Source organism: Mus musculus, chromosome 9 (assembly GCF_000001635.26).
Source record: "Mus musculus strain C57BL/6J chromosome 9, GRCm38.p6 C57BL/6J".
Lineage (NCBI taxonomy): Eukaryota > Metazoa > Chordata > Mammalia > Rodentia > Muridae > Mus > Mus musculus.
The window spans coordinates 48,158,925-48,179,692 of record NC_000075.6 but is presented as its reverse complement, the minus strand read 5'-3'; the positions used below and the strand labels follow the sequence as shown (position 1 = coordinate 48,179,692).

Here is a 20,768-nt window from a genome sequence, read left to right as displayed (position 1 = left end):
ATTAAAATATAAATAGACTTGTTTGTTTCAAGGATTTGCAGTGAATGCTTGACTCAGTCTGAAGATTAATCAGTGATGGGTAATTATACTCACGCGCATGCGTACCCACATATTCACATTACAAAGATAACCCTAGTTCCCTCTAAGCAGCAAAAATGCAAAAACAGTGTGAGTTTTCTGATTCAAACAGAGGTAAAGTCACCTGAAGCTTCACCCTGGGCTCCAGAGTTCTTTTCATACCCACTGCCAGGCTCCAGCCCAGGATGGTTAGGACGGGCATCACTGAGATCTAGAAACAGCCGCCTCCTCCTCCTCCTCCTCCTCCTCCTCCTCCTAACTCCTCTTCTTCCTCTTCTTTCTCCTCCTCCTCTTTCTCTTGCTCCTGCTCCTCCTCCTCATTCCTCACTGTCTCCTCTTCTCTATTTGTCTCTCCAGCATTTTCCCTGAAATTCTAAATTTTCTTACCAAAAAAGAGTCAGTCTTCAATGCAGACACTCATGGACTTTTATTCCCATGCAAGCTCTACCATACACAATGAGCTGAGCACACTTAAGCTCTGACCCCAGGGACTCAGCCTTGAACAACATGTGGACGCAGTGGCTCACCCTTGTAAATCCTGTGCTTAGGAAGTGGAGGCAGGAGGATTGCTATGAGTTGAGGTCTGCCTGAAGTACACAGAGAGACCAAGACCAGCCTAAGATACATAACAAAACTAAATGAAATGACCACCACCTACAACAACAAAAACAGAGAACAGCTTTTCTCAACTGGGAATAATTTTGATTTCCCAGGATCATTTGATAGTGTCTGGAGACATTGCTAATGGTCTTAGATTGGGTGAAAGGCTACCAGAATCTATTGGGCACAGGCTAAGGAGACTCTTCTGCAACACATAAGAAAGCTCAATACATAGAACTAAAATGTTCATGATGAGGTTGAGAAACTCTAAAAACCTTGGCCTAGGAGAAAAATCAAATTACAAACACATTAATGGGTGAGTCCCTTCCAGCTCTTAATAAAGGGTCCTGTATGTACTAAGGTCCTTGAGTGGAGACAAACTACACATTTTATTTCTCTCTCAACTCTGGGTCTTCCAACTTAGTTGTCTCTCAGCTTTGGTGCAACCTTTGAGTTACAGAAAGAAAGCATATGTTCCCTAATGTGCTATTCCTGAAGGCAGGCATCTTGATATTTGATCGTCCTTTTAACCCACTCACCCTAGTAGTCTTTATCTGAAATAACTAGATTATCAATAAAAAAGGAGAATAAATCCACATTCAGCATTAAGAACTAGAAAGACCACAGACTGAATATTCCATGACAGTGGTTTTGCTGAGTGGCCACGGGTGTGTGCCAGCTTCCTTCTGTCACTAATGTCTCTCATTCTCCATCTGGGAGCAGCATTCCCACTCACCAGGCCTCCTGCTGGAGGAAAGAGATTGGAAATGGAGGCAAAGGGTTGCGCCTTGGCTGTGCCCCTACCGGCTCTGTAGCCTTAGGCAGGTTTCTCTCTTGTACAGTGAGGGTAGTAATGAAGCTTTACTGGGAGTCGCTGACTGAGTGGTGCGTGCAAGGCACTAAGAACAGTGCTCGGCACACAGCAAGTGCTCAAATCCTATTAACCATCATCCCAAACAACTATCACCATGAGCAAGTGGCCACTAGCTTGGGGGAGTCATGAAACATCTTATTAAGTGCCAGAGGTTTGTTTGGAGAGCAACAGTGAGAACCTGTACTTAGCAAAGGGGACCTCGGAGCACCTTTCACCACTGTTAAGCCAAGGCTTTCAACCTCAGCATTATTCGCATCTAGGGCCAGATAACCTTTGTGCGTGAATGGGAATGTCTTTAGCACTAGAGAATGCAAAGCATGCTGTCCCAGACTTCTATTCTGTAGACGTTAAGTGCCCCCTCTATTCCAAACATTCAGACACTGCCGTGTGTCCTCTGGGGTGCAAAACTGATTTAAGAATTAGTGTCTTAAATAATAACAAAATTTACTTAGTTATAATAATCATTTATAAGGATTTGCCTTCTGGTCACCTGAACCTTTCCTTTAAGCTGAATACAAGGGCAACTTTTCGTGTGTTGAATGGAAACAAAGATGTTTCGAAAATAAACTCATTCTGTAAATTCAAGACTTTTTCTCACTTGACCACCCAGTCACCCCGCTAAAGCAGTCCACACAGGTATCGTGAGGTCCATAGGTTGCAAATGTTGATGAGAACACATTTCTTCCCAAGAATGAATGGAAATCTTTTGATTAATGCACATATTCCACCCAATTAGGATGTTAATATAAATATGACTTTGGAAAGCTAACAATATAAATATGGATTAATCAGCAATCATACGTTTCTATCAGACTTTCAGTCAACAGGTCTTGACTTGGGCCCTCATCACCCGCAGTCACTAATGAGATGGCTGTAAGCCAGCCATGTACGGTCTCACAGTCTCTATTCCCCTGTCTAGACAATGTAGTTAGTGATGAACACTAACGTTAGAGACTTCTTAAGTAAATGAGAAGTTAGCTCAGTGAGAGGCACAAATGAAATATCCACTAAATATTATCTACTATTGTTAAAGAGAAAATTGAGTAAACTAGAATGTTAAAACAAGACTAGCATGGGTCTGGAAAGAGGGCTCATCAGTTATGACCACTCTTGCAGAGGACTAGAGTCCCAGCACCCACATGGTGGCTATGTCCATAACTCCAGCCTCAGGGGATTTGGTGCCCTCTTCTGGCCATTGTGAACACCACACACATGCAGAAAAAGTATTCCTAACTATAAAATAAAATCTTAAACAAACAAACACGTCCCACATGGTCCAAGATGAGTATTCCTTCCTTTGAAGTTTTAATTTGGGTGCTATTTAACAAAAAACTTGAGTGGTCAGTTGAATGGGGTCTCTCTCAAATTCATGTCCACCAAGAAACACTCAGAATGAGGGGGCCAGTGAGATGGCTCAGAGTGTAAAGGCGCTTGCTGTCAAACTTGACGAGCTGAGAATCAGCCCTAAACCCACATGGTGGAAGGAGAGAACCAACTAGTGTTTGCTGTCCTCTGATCTCCACAAATGTGCTATTTGTTCATTAGTTACTCAGTTTGTTTATTTGATGTGTATGAGTCTACTCACACAAAATAGATAGATGATAGATAGATAGATAGATAGATAGATAGACAGACAGACAGACAGACAGACAGACAGACAGATGTAGTTTTAGTTTAGTTTTGTTTAGAATTGCTGAGAATGAAAAGCCTCAATCAGAGACAGGACTTCTGCCTGGACTAGAGTGGGTGGTCTCTAGGTCCAGTGACTGGCTTCTTGAGAGGAGATCACATGACACACAGGAGTGAAGGGTGTGGGGCAGGGGGAGGTAGAAATCTGAGTGAATGGGCTACAAACCTGGGGACACAAGGCTTACTGGCAAGTATTAGCAGTCTGAAGGAAGGAGGCACTCTTTGAAGTGTACTTCTTGGGAGGGTAGGGCCCTGCCAAGACCTTGAGTTTAGATTGCCAGCCTTCAGAACTAGAGGATAATAAGTTGATGTAAAAGTCACAAAGTATACAGTAGCCTGTTACAACATCCCGAAGATACTAATATGCCAGCCTCTCTCTCAAACTCTAAATGGTGAGTATCACTGCTTATTGATTTGTATAAAAAAAATAAGGAGTTGTGGAAAAACTCCTTATAGGTGTTTTACTTATTTATGTCTTTATTGATTGATTGGTTGATACAAGGTCTTGCTATGGAGAGCAGGCTGGCCTCAAACTCTTACACATCGCTTGCCTCGGTCTCCCAAGTGTGGCACCATGCCTGGCCCTTGTAGGTGTTTTAAATCATCTGCTATTTACAACAGAGTCAGACTCACTTCTGAGTTTTTTTAAGCTCTATTAATGAAATCAAGGACATAGTCAGTCACTCACAACAAGGCCTGGTCTCCTTCCTCCACAGAACACATGGGTTAACTCACCGACCTCTTTCCATCCTTCTCCTCCTGCCTTCTTATGCCAAATGGCCCCAGAGCAACGTCTGGGGTCACACTCTCCCACCTTCTCATCACTGACAAAATTCCCCTTAGTTACTCGTACGATACATGTCTTCTTTATTACTATCTGTCGTCTTTACTCAGATCAATAGGTCCTCATCACTCACTGACCAGTTGATTCCGCCAAGTGTTTGGCCTGTGGCAGATATCACTATAAACACCAATGGCTCTTGCCATTGTCCCACTAAATCTAAAATAATAATAATAATAAACTCCCAGCATTCTGGGCTTATAAAGAACTGTAACAAGCATTACTTCTAGTACCTTCCATCTTCTCATCACTGGCAAACTACCCTAGACCCAGTGGGGTGGAATGTAACACTTTAGTTTAACAGTTTCTGTGAGTCTGGGCCACTGAGCAGGTATATGGTGCAACATGACTTGGTCTTCATTGAAAGACTCTGGTGTTGGGAGGATGTGGCTGAGAGCTATGCCTGCAGCCTGGAATCAACAGGCTGACATACATGGTGGCCAGTCTCAGGTGGCACTGTCAATCCACCCACCTGGCCTTTCTATGTGCTTTGGGTTCCTCTCTGCATGGTCACTGCACTTTAAGAGGGAGTGGTCCCCAAACAAGCCTTTCAAGAGATGCAGGTAGATGCTGCTGACCTTTCCTGACCTCCGTTTCCCTGTTTACTTTCTCTTGGTTACTGTTTGATGGCAATGCTACAAAGTCACCTTGTATTGAAGAACGGCATGTGGTGTCAAGCTAAGAGAACCGCATTGCCCTCATCTCTGGAAGACAGAATCTAATGAAGTATCCCATGAGACTCTGAATAAGACATACCTGAGCTGAGGAAACTCCTAAGAAGGGGGTCTTCCATCCAGGACACAGTCTCAACTCTGCATCGGCCATGTATCTCAGCCTGTCCTTTCCATGTGACTTTTCCACAGAGAATTTTTATACCCCCATGGCTTGCGCTCTGAATGTGCAAGGACAGATGTAGTACTGCAGGTAGCTTTTTATCAAAAGACCAAGACTAGACATCTCCGTAGAAAGCTCAAAGCAAACGTAATTATTCATAAGCTCTTCCATGCAGGTGGACACAGGAAAGATAGATTCTACTATGGAAGACCGTTAGGTTCCAGAGCCTTGTTGTTGGGTCTAGGAGACATTTTCTTTTAGCAAAATCTTAAGATGACACAACTATAGCCATGGATCAAGGAGTCAGTGAACCCACCACCATATATTTCTACAACCTGGTGCACTCTCAGGTTAGCTCTACACTGGGTACATATTGCTCAGTCCAGGGTAATTGTGGATAAGCTCTGAGTGCTAATCTTTCTCATTGTTTACACGACTTCGACGCTAGTCCACATAAAACCCCTAAATTACGTCCAAGGCACCAGCTGAGGCTATTCTGAGAGGCTGCTGTCAGGACAAGAAAGAATGGTGGAGAGAATCATGGGAAATGAGTTCCCAGGAGCTGTAAATAGCGGGAATACAGCACACTCATCTCTTTCACCGTTCAATGGGAGCAAGCAGAAGTGATCATCTGCAAAATCCCGTAATGTCCTGTCAAAACACAACTGACTTAATAACAAAACAAAACATTCCATCAGAGAGCCATCCCTGCTGGGAAGGACCAGGGCACAGCAGTTATTGTCTATAATAGCCATCTGGCAATTATCATACATTGTCTCCTACCTTGCTTTGTATCTCGTATGTATTTAAATACTGATGGATTGGTCTCCCATGCATAGGGAGACTCTGCGGCAGGCATGATGGTCTCTCTGAAGTTTTGCATACTTCAGATGTGCATGCACTATCCTAGCTTCCTAAGTGTTTATTTATTTTCTGGATTGTCACTCATAAGTACAACACCAAGCTTCTACCTCTCTTTTCCTTAACCCCTTGAGTATATTCCATGCCCACTCCCCCAATATAAATGAGACTGACTTCTCAAGACCAAACCCAATGCCATGTTCACCAAGGCACTCTCCCAGATTTCTCTGAGAACATGTACGTCACACCCATCTCTGCCTTTCCAGACATTCCTGTCACACTTCCCATCTCCCCCACCCTTTGATCGGGGCTGTCATCTCTTTTTTATTTAACAGTGTATGTCTCTGTTGAGTTTTCTATCTGGCTCAGAGTTCCTGGAATGGCAGAGACCGGCCTTTGTTGTCTCCTCCCTAGTCTGTGTACAAAGTAGGCTCAGCTGTTCCGAAAGAAGCTCCCGGTAGATAATCCGTGCCTTTCCTCTTGTCCACTCTCCTTTTGATGGAGAAGAGACTTTTGGGGAAAGTGTAGCTGGCATTGAAGCTTCATTTGGAAGCATGGGATGAGGCGAATTGGCTGGAGGACTGAATCTGAGTCTTCCAGGAGGCACATGCTGACCTCTGCACAAACCAGTGTATCTGTGCCCTTGAAACAATTATGAGAGCATGGGAGGGCAGTGACAGGCTACTTCCTTTAAGGAATGAACCCCTAAACAGCTGTCATTCTAAAGACCTTTCCAAGAGGCCCAGCTAGCAGATAAGAGAGAGCTATGATGGCCTGCCCCTGTACATTCTGTGAGGACACGGGGAAGTTTGGAACCGGCGATGATTCACCCAAGGGACTAAGTACCCAAGCCTCTGCCTGTGCTACCGCAGTCACCCCACACTTCTCTCCTGAGTACACCTCCTAGCAGGTGTGAGTGAGTGTGAACAAGAGTGTGATCAAGTGGGCCTGGGAAGAATCGATTCCTGTAAAGACTGAAGGTTTGGAATGTTGCAGTTTCTGAGCTGAATTATAAGTGCCCTTGGGCAATCCTTAGTTTACTAAATATCCATCCCTTGCCCCCATCTGTGTTGAAACTACCACACTGCCAGACAGGTAAAGACTTCTGGAATGTATTAACATAGCAAAATCCTGATTTCCCACCAAGCAAAGATCTAAGAGTGTTGTGAGATCACACCTAAGGCCTACAGCAGAGCTCTCTACCTTGTGTCATCACAGATGTATTTGGAAAGGGTCTTGATAGACAGCTCTTTGTTCTGTCGATATAAAATGTTCAATGCTACCTCATTGGAACACGTACTCGGAAGGCCTAAGTCCGTGTCTCTGGACCATCAATGCTCATATTTGGCTCCAGAATAAGCCATAGTTTTTTGTTTGTTTGTTTGTTTGTTGTTGTTTTATTTCTTTGCGGTGAAAGCTGTTTTGTCAGCACTAGCAACCTCCAAACAAGGCACCTATTGCAAACTTTTAAGGATTTGAAACCCTAGGGTCCAGTGGAAGTTGAAAGAGAAGTTGTTTTAACCCAAACTCAAAGGGGGTTCAGGTGGGCCAGACGCCTCACTGGGACACTCGGCTTTAAGCCTTTCCTTGTGTCTTTTCTTGCCAAGGGCTTTGGTTTTTTTGTTTTGTTTTGGTTTGGTTTTGTTTGTTTTTTGTTCTTTTGTTTTCCATAAAGGGCTAGCAGTAAAATATTTAGGCTTTCCGGGCTATTTGATTTCTGTTAGAATTGTCCATCTTTGCCATTAAAGCATAAAAGAAGTCATATTTCAAGTAAGCATGGCTGTTCTAATAAAAACTTTTATTTATAAAAAGTGATGGAAGACTGGCTTTGGCTTGTGACCCTTGATCCCAGGCAATCTGTTTCTTAGCCTTGTTCCGTTCCTATGGCCGCACTCTGACTTCCATAACACAATCCACTTCAATTGCTTTGTCCCTTCCCGCTCCAACTACATTCTACACATTTGTTTTAAAGTTTTGAATTTTCCCCATGAAAATTTCATAGATTGCTCTAACCTATACAACTCCAGAGAGCATCTTCTCTAGCCCTATGGAACTTGCAGCAGGTACTGCAGAATTTAGAGTCTAATTGTTCCCGAGCAGGAGATTCTTAAGTTTAGAGAGCAAGTCTTGTGTGGACATATATTTCCCACTCTTCTCACAGTAGGACTTGATACACAGTATGCCCAATAAATACTTGCTAATTGATTAATTGACAAACAGTGACAGCATTATCTGTTGGTTCCTTCTTCTTGAGATAGGCTGATTAATGGCCCTTCTACAGGTTGCAGTGAGGAGACATCTTGGGGGAAGGGGCATTCCCACTGAAGAACTTGTTTGACAGTATTGTTGAGAATAAATTCCTCATATCCAATAGAGACCCTGCCAGTGTGATTAAGTGAAGGTTCTAGAGGTGTGAAGAGCCCAGATTACTTGGGGTTTTGCCACTCCGAAATCCCAGGTATTCTCAATGAAGTGAAGCAGCAGAAGCCAGGGCGATACAGAAGACAGAATCAGAGACAGAGGTTTGAAATTTTCAGCCGCTGCTTTGAGGATGGAAGAGAGGTCAGCTAGGATGCCTGCCAATGCAAACTGGAAACGAATTCTCTCTCTGAGCTTGTCTAAGAACCAGACGTGCCTAACTCCTTGATGGAAACTCAGTGAAAGTCATTTCGGAGTTCCTGCCCTTGGAACCTGAAGGGATAATAAACTTATTCAGTTTTAAGCCACTGCATTTGTAGGAATGTGCTGCAGAGACAATAGAAAGCTAATACCTCCTGCAAAAGAAAAATCATGATTAAAACCACCAGGACACATTAGTGTATCTGATTTCTTACACTCTTCTAGCACTGTGAACACATACCTAATGTTTTATGGGCTTTATTGCTCTGAAGAGACACCATGACCACAACAACTCATACAAAGGAAAATATTTAATTGGGGCTGGCTTACAGCTTTAGAGGGTAGGTCAATTATCATCAGATTGGGAAGCATTGCAAGGTGGAGGCAGATGTGGAGGAGCCAGAGTTCTACATCTTGATCTAAAGGCAGCAGAAGGGGACTGGATCCCACACAGGGCAGAGCTTGAGCATAGGAGATCTCAAATACCACGCCCACAGTGACACACTTCCTCCAACAAGGCCACACCCAATTAGTGCCACTTCCAATGGGCCGAGCATTCAAATACTTGAGTATGTGGAGGTCATATCTATTCAAACCACCACACCTAAGCAAAGCAAAGTAATGCTGAAAAGATGTCCCAGTGGGTAAAGATGCTTGACACTGGCCTGCCAATTGTCATCAATCCCTAGAATGCACATGATGCAAAGGGAGAACAAGTTCTCCCCAGCTGTCTTCCGACTGTCATATACACATGCACACAATATGAAAATGAAAAGAGTTTTAAAGGAAGAGAGAAAACAACTGCAGGAAGGAGTGCTCTGATACACTCAGAAGGGGCTGCCCATAACCATAGGGAGGGTGTGGTGGAAATAAACAGATCATATTATAGCACATGTGCCAGGTAGAAAGGACCAGATCATATTATAGCACATGCACCAGGTGGGAAGGCACAGATCATACTATAGCGCATGCGCCAAGAGGAAATGAACAGATCCTAGTATAGCGCATGTGCCAGGCAGAAATGACTAGCTCATGTTATAGCGCATGTGCCAGGCTCCTCCTTTCCCTGCTCTGATTCCATCCTAGCTCCCTATCTATGGCAGTACTTGAGATGAGTCGTCTATTGTGCTCAATTCTTCCTGAATGTACCCTTATAACACACCCCACATTGCCTTTTAACAATCACTTGGGCGTTTCTTAATCTAGGTGACTGTAAAGATGGGACCATCGCAACACCTGTACCTGCATGCCGCCTCTCTGAAAGAATTTATCCTCCACTCAGGAGAAGACCCAAAGTAAGTTATTTGAAAAGACCATGGAAAGTCTTTGTAGAAACAAACTTCCCAGCGACATTCGGTGTGCAAGCTACTCTTCAAGGTCTAGACAGAGAAGCATTGGTTCTGAAATTTGGGTTTAAGGTCCGACTCAGCACCTGCTATCTGACTTTGAATGAGTCACCTAACTAACCTCTGATATTAGAGCCAAATGGCCACAAAGGTTATCGAAGATCTGTCTAGTCCCATTTAATTGGCCCCAGAGAGGGATATTTAGCCTCTTTCATCATCTGGACTTAGTAAAACTTGTATTGCAAGCCTGTAATAAAGCTATCAGTGACAAACCCAAGAGGTAACTCTGTCATCCAGATTTTGCGGGTATCTGGGACACCAGCAAGACCTCCATCAGCAAAGGAGAAGTGGCAGTGACTCCTCCTCCCTGGCTTCTCTAGCCAAAGGTAGCACCAGGTACAGGGCCAACAGCAGGCATGTATAAGAATGGGTTAGAGTAGCCGGGCGTGGTGGTGCACGTCTTTAATCCCAGCACTTGGGAGGCACAGGCAGGCAGATTTCTAAGTTCGAGGCCAGCCTGGACTACAAAGTGAGTTCCAGGACAGCCGGAGCTATACAGAGAATCCCTGTCTCAAAAAAAACAAAAACAAAAAACAAAAACCCTAAAACAAACAAACAAAAGAATGGGTTAGAGTGTTTGTGTGTGTAGAGGTGGAGGGGGGGGGGATGAGGTTGGTTATATGCCTAGATTAATCACAGAAACCCTGTTTCGACACCCAGAAAAGCAAACAAAAATATCCTTTTTGAAACCTGCCGTAGCCTTGAACTACCCACCACGCTGTTGCTTCCCAGCCACTGTTCAATGTCATCGCCGTCACCCTTACCTCTCACCGCCACTCAGTCACCATGAACATCTTCCTCCCGACTCTTGTTATAAAACAATGAACTCGAGTTACTCCCTACCACACTACCTTTCATTGACAGCTTCAAGGGTCCCCCTCAGCTGTGACCTCGCCTTGCTATCACCTCCCTCTCCTCACTCCCATCCCCCTCTCCAGCTTGTATGACAGTGCTCATTGTGAACAGCCTTCAGCATTTGTGATTTCGCTTTCTTGGCCTTTGGCTTTCCTTCCCCCTTCCCCAGCCATGGTCCCTGGGTCCTACACTGGGTCTTCTGCTCTCTTCAAGACCACTCATGCTCGCTCCCCCAATTCCCTTTCCAATCACTGCTCCAAACTCTATTTACAATTTTCCAAATGCATTGTAGACATTGCCCCCATGGACATTCAAATGGCATACTGAAATAAGTCTAAATCCGAACTCATGCTGACTTACATAAAAAAAAATATAAAAATAAAAATAAAAATGTGATGGTTAAGAAAACGGCTTTTCATGCTTTTATAGGCTCTAGTTCCAGGCTCTGTTCCTGCCTGACTTAGCTGTGTGGTCCTCGGACATGCATTTTTGGGTCTCTATCTCCTCATCTACAGTAGAAGAAAATAAGATTACCCGCTTTGCAGTGTTTTTTGAACGGGTTTTAAGAGTAATGTACTGAAGTCACATTATTACTGCCCAGGGCATAGTCTTGGTTCAATAAATGTTAGCTGCTGTTATACCTAACAAATTTTCCTGAAAAAGACAACATTTTTCTGTCAATCAACTTCAGTTTGTCATCCTGACTCCACCCTACACCCACTTGTTAACTATAGTCATCCCTCAGTTACATGGGGCCTTAGGTCTAGAACCCCTATGGATGTGAGAATTCAAAGATGCCTAAGTCCACTTACATACAATGATAGGGAATTTGCATACGTAATCTCTGGATGGCTTATAATACCCTAGACGATATAAATGTTCCGTAAACAGTTGTTATATTGGATTGCCTAGGGAATAACTACAAGAATGTAAGTCCAGCCCTTGTTCAATACTGATAGACTTTTACTCAAGTCCATGGTTGGCTGGGCCCGTGAGTGTGGAACAGAGGAAGTGGAGCGTCAAGTACACTGCATGCCTTGCTTCTATTTACAGCTTTCTACTTTTTCAACCTTCTTGTTAGGGCCAATTGTGGCCTGCTGCCGGCTGTCGCTACTGTTCTGTCTCCTCTCCCATCTGTCCTGCACACCTGAGAGTTTTATCTTCCAGAAGTGTAAATTCTGTACATTATTTTTCGGCCTCCAACCCCCTAGAGGCTTCTTAGTACATTGTGAGTAACTGGCATGCAAGGCCTAGGCCTTGGATAAGCTTATCCTTGCTGGCACTGTTTTCTTCCATTGCCCAGTAGGTACTGCACACCACACTGAAAAACCATAGTACTATAAGCAGGTGTCTTGTTTTTCTGATGTGTCCCCTCTCCTGTGTCACCCACACTGCCCTTGAAGCCAAACAACAGCAGCAGCACTTAATGATCTTCAACATTTTTGAGTTACAGCATCTTTGAATATTTAATGAAAATTTGAATTTCTCCAACAAAGATGAAAATGAACCGACACTCACGCCCATGTAAATTTCCCGTGCCCATCGATTACCTCACTCCAATGTTCTTTTGTCCACCTTGGGATTACTTCTTTTCATCATTAAATTCCCAGAGGAATATGAATATCTTTTAGGAAACCCATTATATTATTCCCTACAGTTCCGTTACTCGGATTGCAGGCTTTCCTTGATTTCCAGAGACATGTTTTCGTTGACGTTACTGTGGACTGAGTTTCTAAATAAGGTCCAAAGAGTGTCAATATTGAAAGGACTAGATTGCTGGACCATAAAATGAGACTCTTCAGTGACACTCTAGAGCATCTAAGCCAGAAGAGCCGAAGTTGGTGGAGAGATTCTGAGACCAAGTTCCATGTGTTGATCTCACTGAGGATGCTAAGAAGCTGTGATGTCACTCATGATGGAAGCAGTATCTCAGAAACAAAATGTGCAGAAATAGTTTGGTGCCCTACTATCCCTTCTGGTCATTGGCCACAGGAGACCTTTCTCCTGCCATCCTGCACTAATCCAGTTGGGCTGTTTCTCAACCAGCGTACTCTGGAGTGGGATGAAGACTGGTGTGTGTTCAGGGGTCCAGTATCTAGTCACTGTGGTGCCTCTTCTGCAGCTGACTCCTTGTTTCACACTCTGATCCGGCTATGGTGAGGAGGTTTGTGCTTTATGGTCCTTTGGTACATCTTACCACATTTACAAGGTGTACCCTCCTTCAGCCTAGGCAGGCAGGTTCTGACCGGTCGCCACTGAGGCAGGGCCACCTGCTGTGCTGCTTCTCATCACTCTCCTTTGATGTTACACTGCCTGCCACCTGCCCTGAGGCCTAACCGGTTCTCCAAGATTTTCCGGACTTTACTACAAACTGTGAATTTGGCTTTCTGCTAAAAGGCTGTTCTGACAAGTTCACATCTCTACATCAAGAAACTTGGCGTGACTGGGGATGGGCTTCCCTCTTTATAAGCACAGATTTTATTATTAAACATTTGAATCTTGAACAGACTAGCATGTCTTGGTTCCATTATTTCTCTACCCGCCAAGATTCCCTCTTCTCTTTCAGCTCCAAGATGCCTCCCAGGCTTGAACATAGACATGAGAGCCACAGGCCGGCCCCAACAACAGGGGATTCCAGTGTGCCTGAATTATGATAGTAATTTGGGGTAAATGCCTTATCGCCACTTTCTGATTGTGAGGCTCTTCAGGGTAGACTAAACCAATTTCCAGGTTTGCCATAGCCATTGCACTGCCTTATTTCACCCAGACGGATGAGCGCTCGTCCCTCTCCCTCCCCATTTTCAATAGGTGAGAGAACATTACACATTACAGCGTCTCTTTCCCTCTCTACCACCTGCCTCTGTTGCGGTTCTCACTTTTTCCATAAATCTCTTCCCAAGAAGTTCTAATGTGCACTGAACACTTGACTTTTAAAACGCTCAGAGCACTTTCAGCCTATTTCAAACCAAACCAAAACAACAACAACAACAACAACAAAACCCCAAAACTTTTGACCTAAAATGTTATGGCACAATAGTTTTCATGGTTTGCATTTTTCTGCACAAAGATTCATGTGTGTAGAGGCTGGGCTCCCAGTGTAATGAAATTGAGGTGGTGGGATCTTTAAGAGGCAGGGCTCAGAGTGAGGTAGTCAAGTTGCCTTCCTGTTGCTGTGATAAAACATTCCGGCAGAAACAGCTTAGGGGAGAAGAGGATTAATTTGGTGTATACTTTTAAGTCACTGTTCACCACTGAGAGAAGTCGGGGCAGGGACCTGAGCAGAAACCACAGCTTCCCACCGTGGGCTGGGCCCTCCTGCATCAATTGCTAATCAAGAAAATCTCACGCAGACATGCCCATTATGTCTGGGAAACCCCTCAATTGAGACTCTCCTCAGGTGATTCTAGGCTGTGTCAAGTCGACTGTCAAAGCTAAGTAGGGCAGGAGGTAACAGTCAACTACCCACCTGTTGTTGGGATTAATATTAACCTCCAGAGTAGATTTGAGCTCACAACATCACAATGTTTATATTTTCCAGCCACAAAAACTTGATTCGATATGACTTGATGTCAGATATTTAGTTTCAAAACCACAGACCAATACAGTAGTTAAGTCCCTAGGTTCTATATCCAAGCAAACAGGTAAACATGTTTTGAAAATTCCATTCTAGCTTTAAATAAGAGGGTGGTTTGAACTTAGCTCTAGGACTTGGTTCAACATCTATAAAACAGAAGTAATATCACATATATACATCTTGTGGTGCATTTACAAGACTTCAATGAGATAATGCATATAAAGTCCTCAGCACAGTGCTCAGGATATAGTAAGCACTCAATAAATGATAGTTTTATAGAGCTGCCTCGTATAAGTCAGATTAGGCTAAGTTATGCTATGGTAAGAAGTAACCTCAGACATTGCTCTTGACAGAAGAACGGGGCTATTTCTCGCTCATGTTAAAAGTCTCAAAGAATCAATTTTATATTGCTCAGCTCCAGGAACCAGGCTGACAAAGGGGCTGTTACTGTAACATTGCCGGTCATAACAGGAAAGGAAAATGAGACTGTGGTAAAGCAAGAATTGGCTCTCAGAGCTCCTGCTGGGAAGTGACACCTATCCCATCCCCTTACACTCCATTGGCCAGTCACACAGTGACATCCAACTCCACTGGGACAGAGAAGGAGCAATTGTACCCTCAGATTGGGGAGGATTAAGAAGTCGATGTAGGTAGGTGCTTTATTTATGGTTGGTTTCTTGTCTCAGCCATGTGATTGGCCTGTCTTGGTGGCCCTCTGAACCCAGCACGTAGTAAACAGTGAATGTATATTGTGTGGATAGATGGTGAGTGTCCATCATGTTTCCGGATGATGTTTGAACTGCGCTGAGTGGCTGAAGGAGAGGTCCTCACTGATATACGGCAAGTGCCTGAGAATGTCGACTGTTGAGCGGACAGCAGAGGACCACAGATCCCTGCTTCTTAAAACACATGAAGCCGTGACATCTACCTCACCTGAGCATCTTCCAAGTTTACCTGTGGTGGTTCTTCTTGGTTATCCACTGGACTACACCTTGAATTAACCAAACCCCAAGTGACTGGGCACATCTGGGCAGGATTTTTCTTAATTAAGTCATTTGAAGTGGGAAGATCTACTTCTAATCTTCTGAGGTGGGAAGATCCAACTTTACTCTGGCCCATACCCTCTGCTGGCAGCCTACATAAAGGACATGGAAGAAGGAGGCTTTTTCTCTCTTTGCCTGCTTGCTTTTGCTTTCCTTTCCAGCAAGTCCGTTCCTTCACTGGCATTAGAGCCTACTCCTTCGAGATTCGGGTGTATATGGAAGAGCAGCTGACATATTCAGCCTTGTGGACAGAGCAACTTCTGAATTTTTGAATTTCTGTTGGTAGACAGCCATTGTTGGACAGGCTGGACCACATACTGTAAGCCACTCTAATAAATCTCCTTTTTACACGTATAAAGAGACTCATTCTATCAGTTCTGTTCCTGTAGAGAAACCTGATGAATACACCACTTTTGCCTCAAGATTTCCTATCAAACAGGTTGTCAGCAAGATAACTCAGTGGTTAAAGGTGCCTGCAGCCAATCCAGACTACCTGAGTTTCCATCCCTGTGACCCACATGACCAAAGAAGAGAACCAGCTCTTGCAAGTTGGGTCCTATGACTTCCACACAGCATACGTGTACCCTTCCCAGACAACACATACCTATGCAAGCAAAATAAATTAAAGAGAATTTAATTGATGTCAAAAGTGATTTCCTATTCATTTTTTATTGGTTTTCTGTAGAATTTGTGGTGTCCCTACCAGTTTTATCTATAGATCCACTACTCTAAGGCCCATGTGTTGTTTTTGTTTTTCCTCCTGTGTCCCTGGAAGCAATTAGGCCATCAACATTTGTGTTATCTGGGCAGTAAGCATGTAGCCTGTGCATCTTGGCACTCAGTAGTCCCAGCTTGCGGAAAGTTGTTCTTTAAATAAATGCACATCAAAGCGAGATATCTGTAGTCTGAACGTTTAATCTTTAAAGAAAATAAAACTTTATCCCCCAGGAAACTTTGGGTCTGTCTCTACAATTATTCATTATTATTGACTGTCTAGTCCTGGTTTTATCCCTAACTTTGAGTGTATTTCTTTCAAGCCACTCTCAATTTTGAAACTTGCAGTTGAAATTCCTTCCTGGGGCTGGACTCAAAGCCCCACTCCTGTAGTTTCATCAGATGCTCACGTCCCTGGAGTCCTTCTTCTGCCAACAGCAGATTACGCTTCTATTGGGGATATCCTTCACTTCTCTAGAGCTTCCTTCCTCTGTCAGCAGTGATCAGATGTTTCACGTGACCCAGCCACCAAGTCCTCCCTGCTCAGCACTAGAAAGGAATCTCCAGTGGGGCAGCTTACTGCTTTTAAGTTTCCTATTCACAGTTTACCTCTTTCTTTAGGGCAGAATCCCAAATAGGAACAGATGAGATGAAGTCGCTTAGAGCTGCTGGTCTGGGGACTGGTGGGGTAGCCGGGAGACTGATCAAAGAGTTCCATAAAATGGGAGGATGCCTACCCACTTACTCACTCTTTCCCCCCTTTCTTCCTCCATTTGTTCTTATCAATGTTTTCACTGAATTATATGTCAATCAATGTTTGAAATGAGTCCCTTTAGCCACCAGCTCTCTTACAACCTGCTTTAGATTCACACCGTGTACTTCTAAAAGCTCGCTACATGCCCCTTTCCAATGCACACCGGTAGCAGGATAGATGGCCATGTAAATGTACTTATAACTATCATACTGTCTAGCACAAGTCAGGAGAGCTAGGATAAAGGGTTCTCTGCTTTATTCACGGCTTCCACATCTCTGGAGTTTATCATATTTCATAACACATAGAAAGTGTCAATGAGAAGTTAGAGATGAAAGTTTGGGATGGGGGGGGAGTGTAGTGCCAAATAGGCATCAAATCCAGCAAACTTCCAGAGCTCCAATCCCATTTCCATATCCACTGTTTCTACGATCTTAGATGATGTATGTGATAACCTCTGCCTTAGTTTTCTCACCTATAAAATGGCTACATCAGGGTTTCACTGGAGATAACACGAACACTCCTTGGGGTTCTTTAAGCAGGCAAAGATTGAATACAGGGGTCCAGGTACTTATAAAATTGTTGGAAGACACATGGAGCTTCAGCCAACATTAAAACGTTCCAAATGCCGTCCGTGTAACAACCAAGAGGACACTACCAAACAAGTCCGGCAACAAACTAAGAGGACACTTACATCTGCCAGTCAGAAAGCTGGGGAAACAGGAGGCCACTGTCCAAACTTCTGAGTGCAGGATCACATCACCACGAGAATAATCCAGGAACACAGGGAACGAAGAGACTTGGACTCTGTCATTACCACCGCTGCCTCCAGAGTCAAACTGTTAGACCATCTGGGTATGCACTAGAACACGAAAAGCTCACTTAAAACTCCTCATCACCCTACTTAGCTCAGTGAGGAGTTCCGGTTCTCACTTCCAAAGGGATGAATCAAAATCACACGAGGACTATAAGCCGCAAGGCATCCTGGGAAGTGTAGTTTTTTACCAGCCACTGCAGGATGGGAAGTAATCCTGGAGGGGGTGCAATCGCCATTGACCACAAGCAGCCACAATTTGCTGTAGAGGAGCTAACCAAGATTAACTATGAAAAGTGCTTTACACAGTGCCTAGCACATAGGGGGCATCTTATACATTTTTATCTCTTTTTATCATTTTACCTGGGAAAACCTAGCATGTTAGCTCTGATGACGACTGTCACACGCATTTCCTGAGGGTTATATGGATAGAGTAACTAATTTAATCTAACAGCCTCATATGACAGGACTCAGTTATTTTTGGTACGGGGTATAGGCAGAGTCCATGCATTTCTCTTGGTGTTCCACATTTCTGGATTTCTTCAGACAACTGGAAATTTTTAGGCAATGATCCACTTTCAGTCTTCTGATTGAATGTTGTACACTCTTGTTGGGGATGGCAGGATAGCCTGGCGTCTGGGAATACATGCACTGGGAATTTAGACAGTTGTTTGAAGCTATTCTATAAATACTGGACAAAGCATGCCACTTACAGGTGTTTCATCTGATGGGTCTGAGGCAGGAGGTTGTGGGTGGGTGTGGCACGTGCGCATTTGAGCACCTACGTGTTCCCATCTTTTCAAAACACCGGACTTCTTTCTGGTACCAAGTCTGAGTCCCTCTTTTCTCTTCTTCAGGCAAATCCTCTTCGTTACCAGCTCCTATGCTGGGCCCTACAGGACGAGGGCAGTAAAGCTCTCAAGGAATTTTCTGTTTGTGTGAGAAGACACATGTGACACTGTTGTGACTGGTGCCCATGGTGTATGCCTTGCGATACAAGAAATATAAGCTGAAAGCTGAAAGAAAAATGACTGATGGGAGTTTCCCAAGTCAAGAGAACTTAGGGAATTAATGTGTTCCATCAGGGGGTGGGGGTGAGGAGAAGACATGTACTCAAAGATCAGCGGTTTAAAAGGTAGATAGGTGAACCAGGATCGATTTCTGTTTTATGATTATTGGAAATGCACTAACATCCAGTTTGACCTCCAGAAGGCTGGTGTCTGCCCTTGAGTATGATACTTGTATTGCCAAGCTGGGTGCCCATGGTCGGTGGTACTTAGGCATCTGTCCTTTGTGAAAGTGTTTCTGAAGGTTTGGTTCAATTCAATGTGATAACCTATGTTTCCCAACAACTTTGGCTTAGTCTCTGTGGCTCACAATTCAGAAACTTTATGGAATAGAAAAGAGAGTTCATAAGCCCCACTAGAAATTTTCAGACATATTTTCATAGGTGAGAGTAAAGGAATTTAAGCCAAATTTGGCTTCCCTTCCCCCCTCTAGGACAGAATGCTATATAGATTGTTTATATATTTCCACCTTCTGGGGGGGGGGCAGAAGACACATCACCTCCGATACTTCTCAGGATATGATTACACGTGATCTTTATTGTATTCATTGTGCCTTCTGATGCATTCCAGAATTTCTATAATAAACTGTAATGGGAAAAATACTAATAAAAACAATAAAATACATGACTGTTCCACCTCATAGGACCGCTGTGAGAACCAAATTAAATAACGTGTGTGAAAACCCCTGGGAAATGGAAGTCATAAATGTGAACACATCCGTCTATGTTCAGAGCTGGCACTGTTTTCCGAGTCCAGCCTTGGTGGGCAAGACTACACAGGCACGGCCTTGCCTCCAGGCAGGCACGGCTAGGGTGCTTTGTCTACTCCTGTCTGTGGACCTCAGCGTAGGCATCTCCCCACAGCATCGCTGCTTCCAGGGGAGTTGTCCAAGTGTTATCTGTTGGGAATGTCTTTGATGCTGGGGAACTAATGCTACCTACGCTCTTGGAATCAACATGTTTGAACTAACTCAAAAGAGACATGGGATGCCCTAGAGAAGCCTCCGGGAGCCAGTTGCAGCCAGGAGACTCTTCTCTGACACCTTTCATTCCAACCTTTGCACTCTTGTTGGCACAGCTGGACAATTCTTTGTATCAAGAAGCCAGAATCTTGAGCTAATATCAGTTACCACATAAATACTTGGAGCAACTGAAAATGAAGGACCTTTGAGAGGTCTCCTCCAACAAGATCCTGGGAACAGTAGTTACCTATCCTGAGTCCCATGTAGGACTTGGAAGACCACTGGTTTCTAGCTCCTAGTATTAGACTCTTAAATCTTACCACCAGCCTTTCGAAGTGTGCACATCCTTAAAAATTCAGGCAGATTTATCCATGATGGTTACAGTTAATATTGAGGCTATAACAGCAGGCAATTAGTACTAAGGGCAATTCATAGACCTTCAATTGATGAGTAGGAAGCTCAACTCAAGTTCAAATCCATCCTGTTTCTCTAATAGTTCCTTAGACCTTGAGAAATAATTAACTGCCCCATCACTTGCATCTCCATGTTACTTTATGCATATCTCATTTATAGAATTTGTCACAGTCTGCTACAGTTAGAGTTTAAATATATTTCCTTATCTTGGCTAGGGATGCTGTGAGTTCCTAGGGGCAAGGAATAAGCATTATCTACTTATCGTTCCTTTCCTGTAACAATAGCCTGAGTCGTTGTCTGAGATATAAACAATTCCTTCAACAGGTCAGTCAATCAACAAATTCAATGCCCTAGCTACCCTGGGCCAGGAACCATGGACACAATGATAGCTAAAACAGAACAACCATCTCTGTGGACCTGACGTTCCTGGGGTGGGGCTGAGGTGGAGAGAGGAGCACAGACACACTGTTCTGGATGCCTGAAGAGGAACATCATCATATTTGAACAGTGACCTGAGTGAAGGAGTGATCCCATTTGAGATTCCTGGGAAGGGTTGTTGCCAGCAGATGTGGGAACAAGAATGAACGACAAGGAACACTTGGAAGTGGAATGGAGGTGTGGGGAGCCGCCCTCACATTCGCCGTTGCAAGATGGCGCTGACATCCTGTGTTCTAAGTGGTAAACAAATAATCTGCGCATGTGCCAAGGGTAGTTCTCCACCCCATGTGCTCTGCCTTCCCCGTGATGACAACTCGGCCGATGGGCTGCAGCCA

The 20,768-nt window shown here is 44.0% G+C and overlaps 1 protein-coding gene across 3 annotated transcripts in view; it reads right to left on the bottom strand.

Moving 5' to 3' along the window:
• The window catches only part of Nxpe4 (neurexophilin and PC-esterase domain family, member 4), a 238,022-nt gene extending 220,333 nt beyond the window's left edge, over positions 1-17,689 (bottom strand). For all 3 annotated transcript variants that reach the window (XM_017313380.2, XM_030244373.1, XM_017313377.2), the window contains exon 1: positions 17,434-17,689. The gene's annotated coding sequence lies outside the window, so the exon portion shown is untranslated. The remainder of the gene's footprint in view (positions 1-17,433) is intronic.
• Between the last annotated feature and the right edge of the window lie 3,079 nt (positions 17,690-20,768).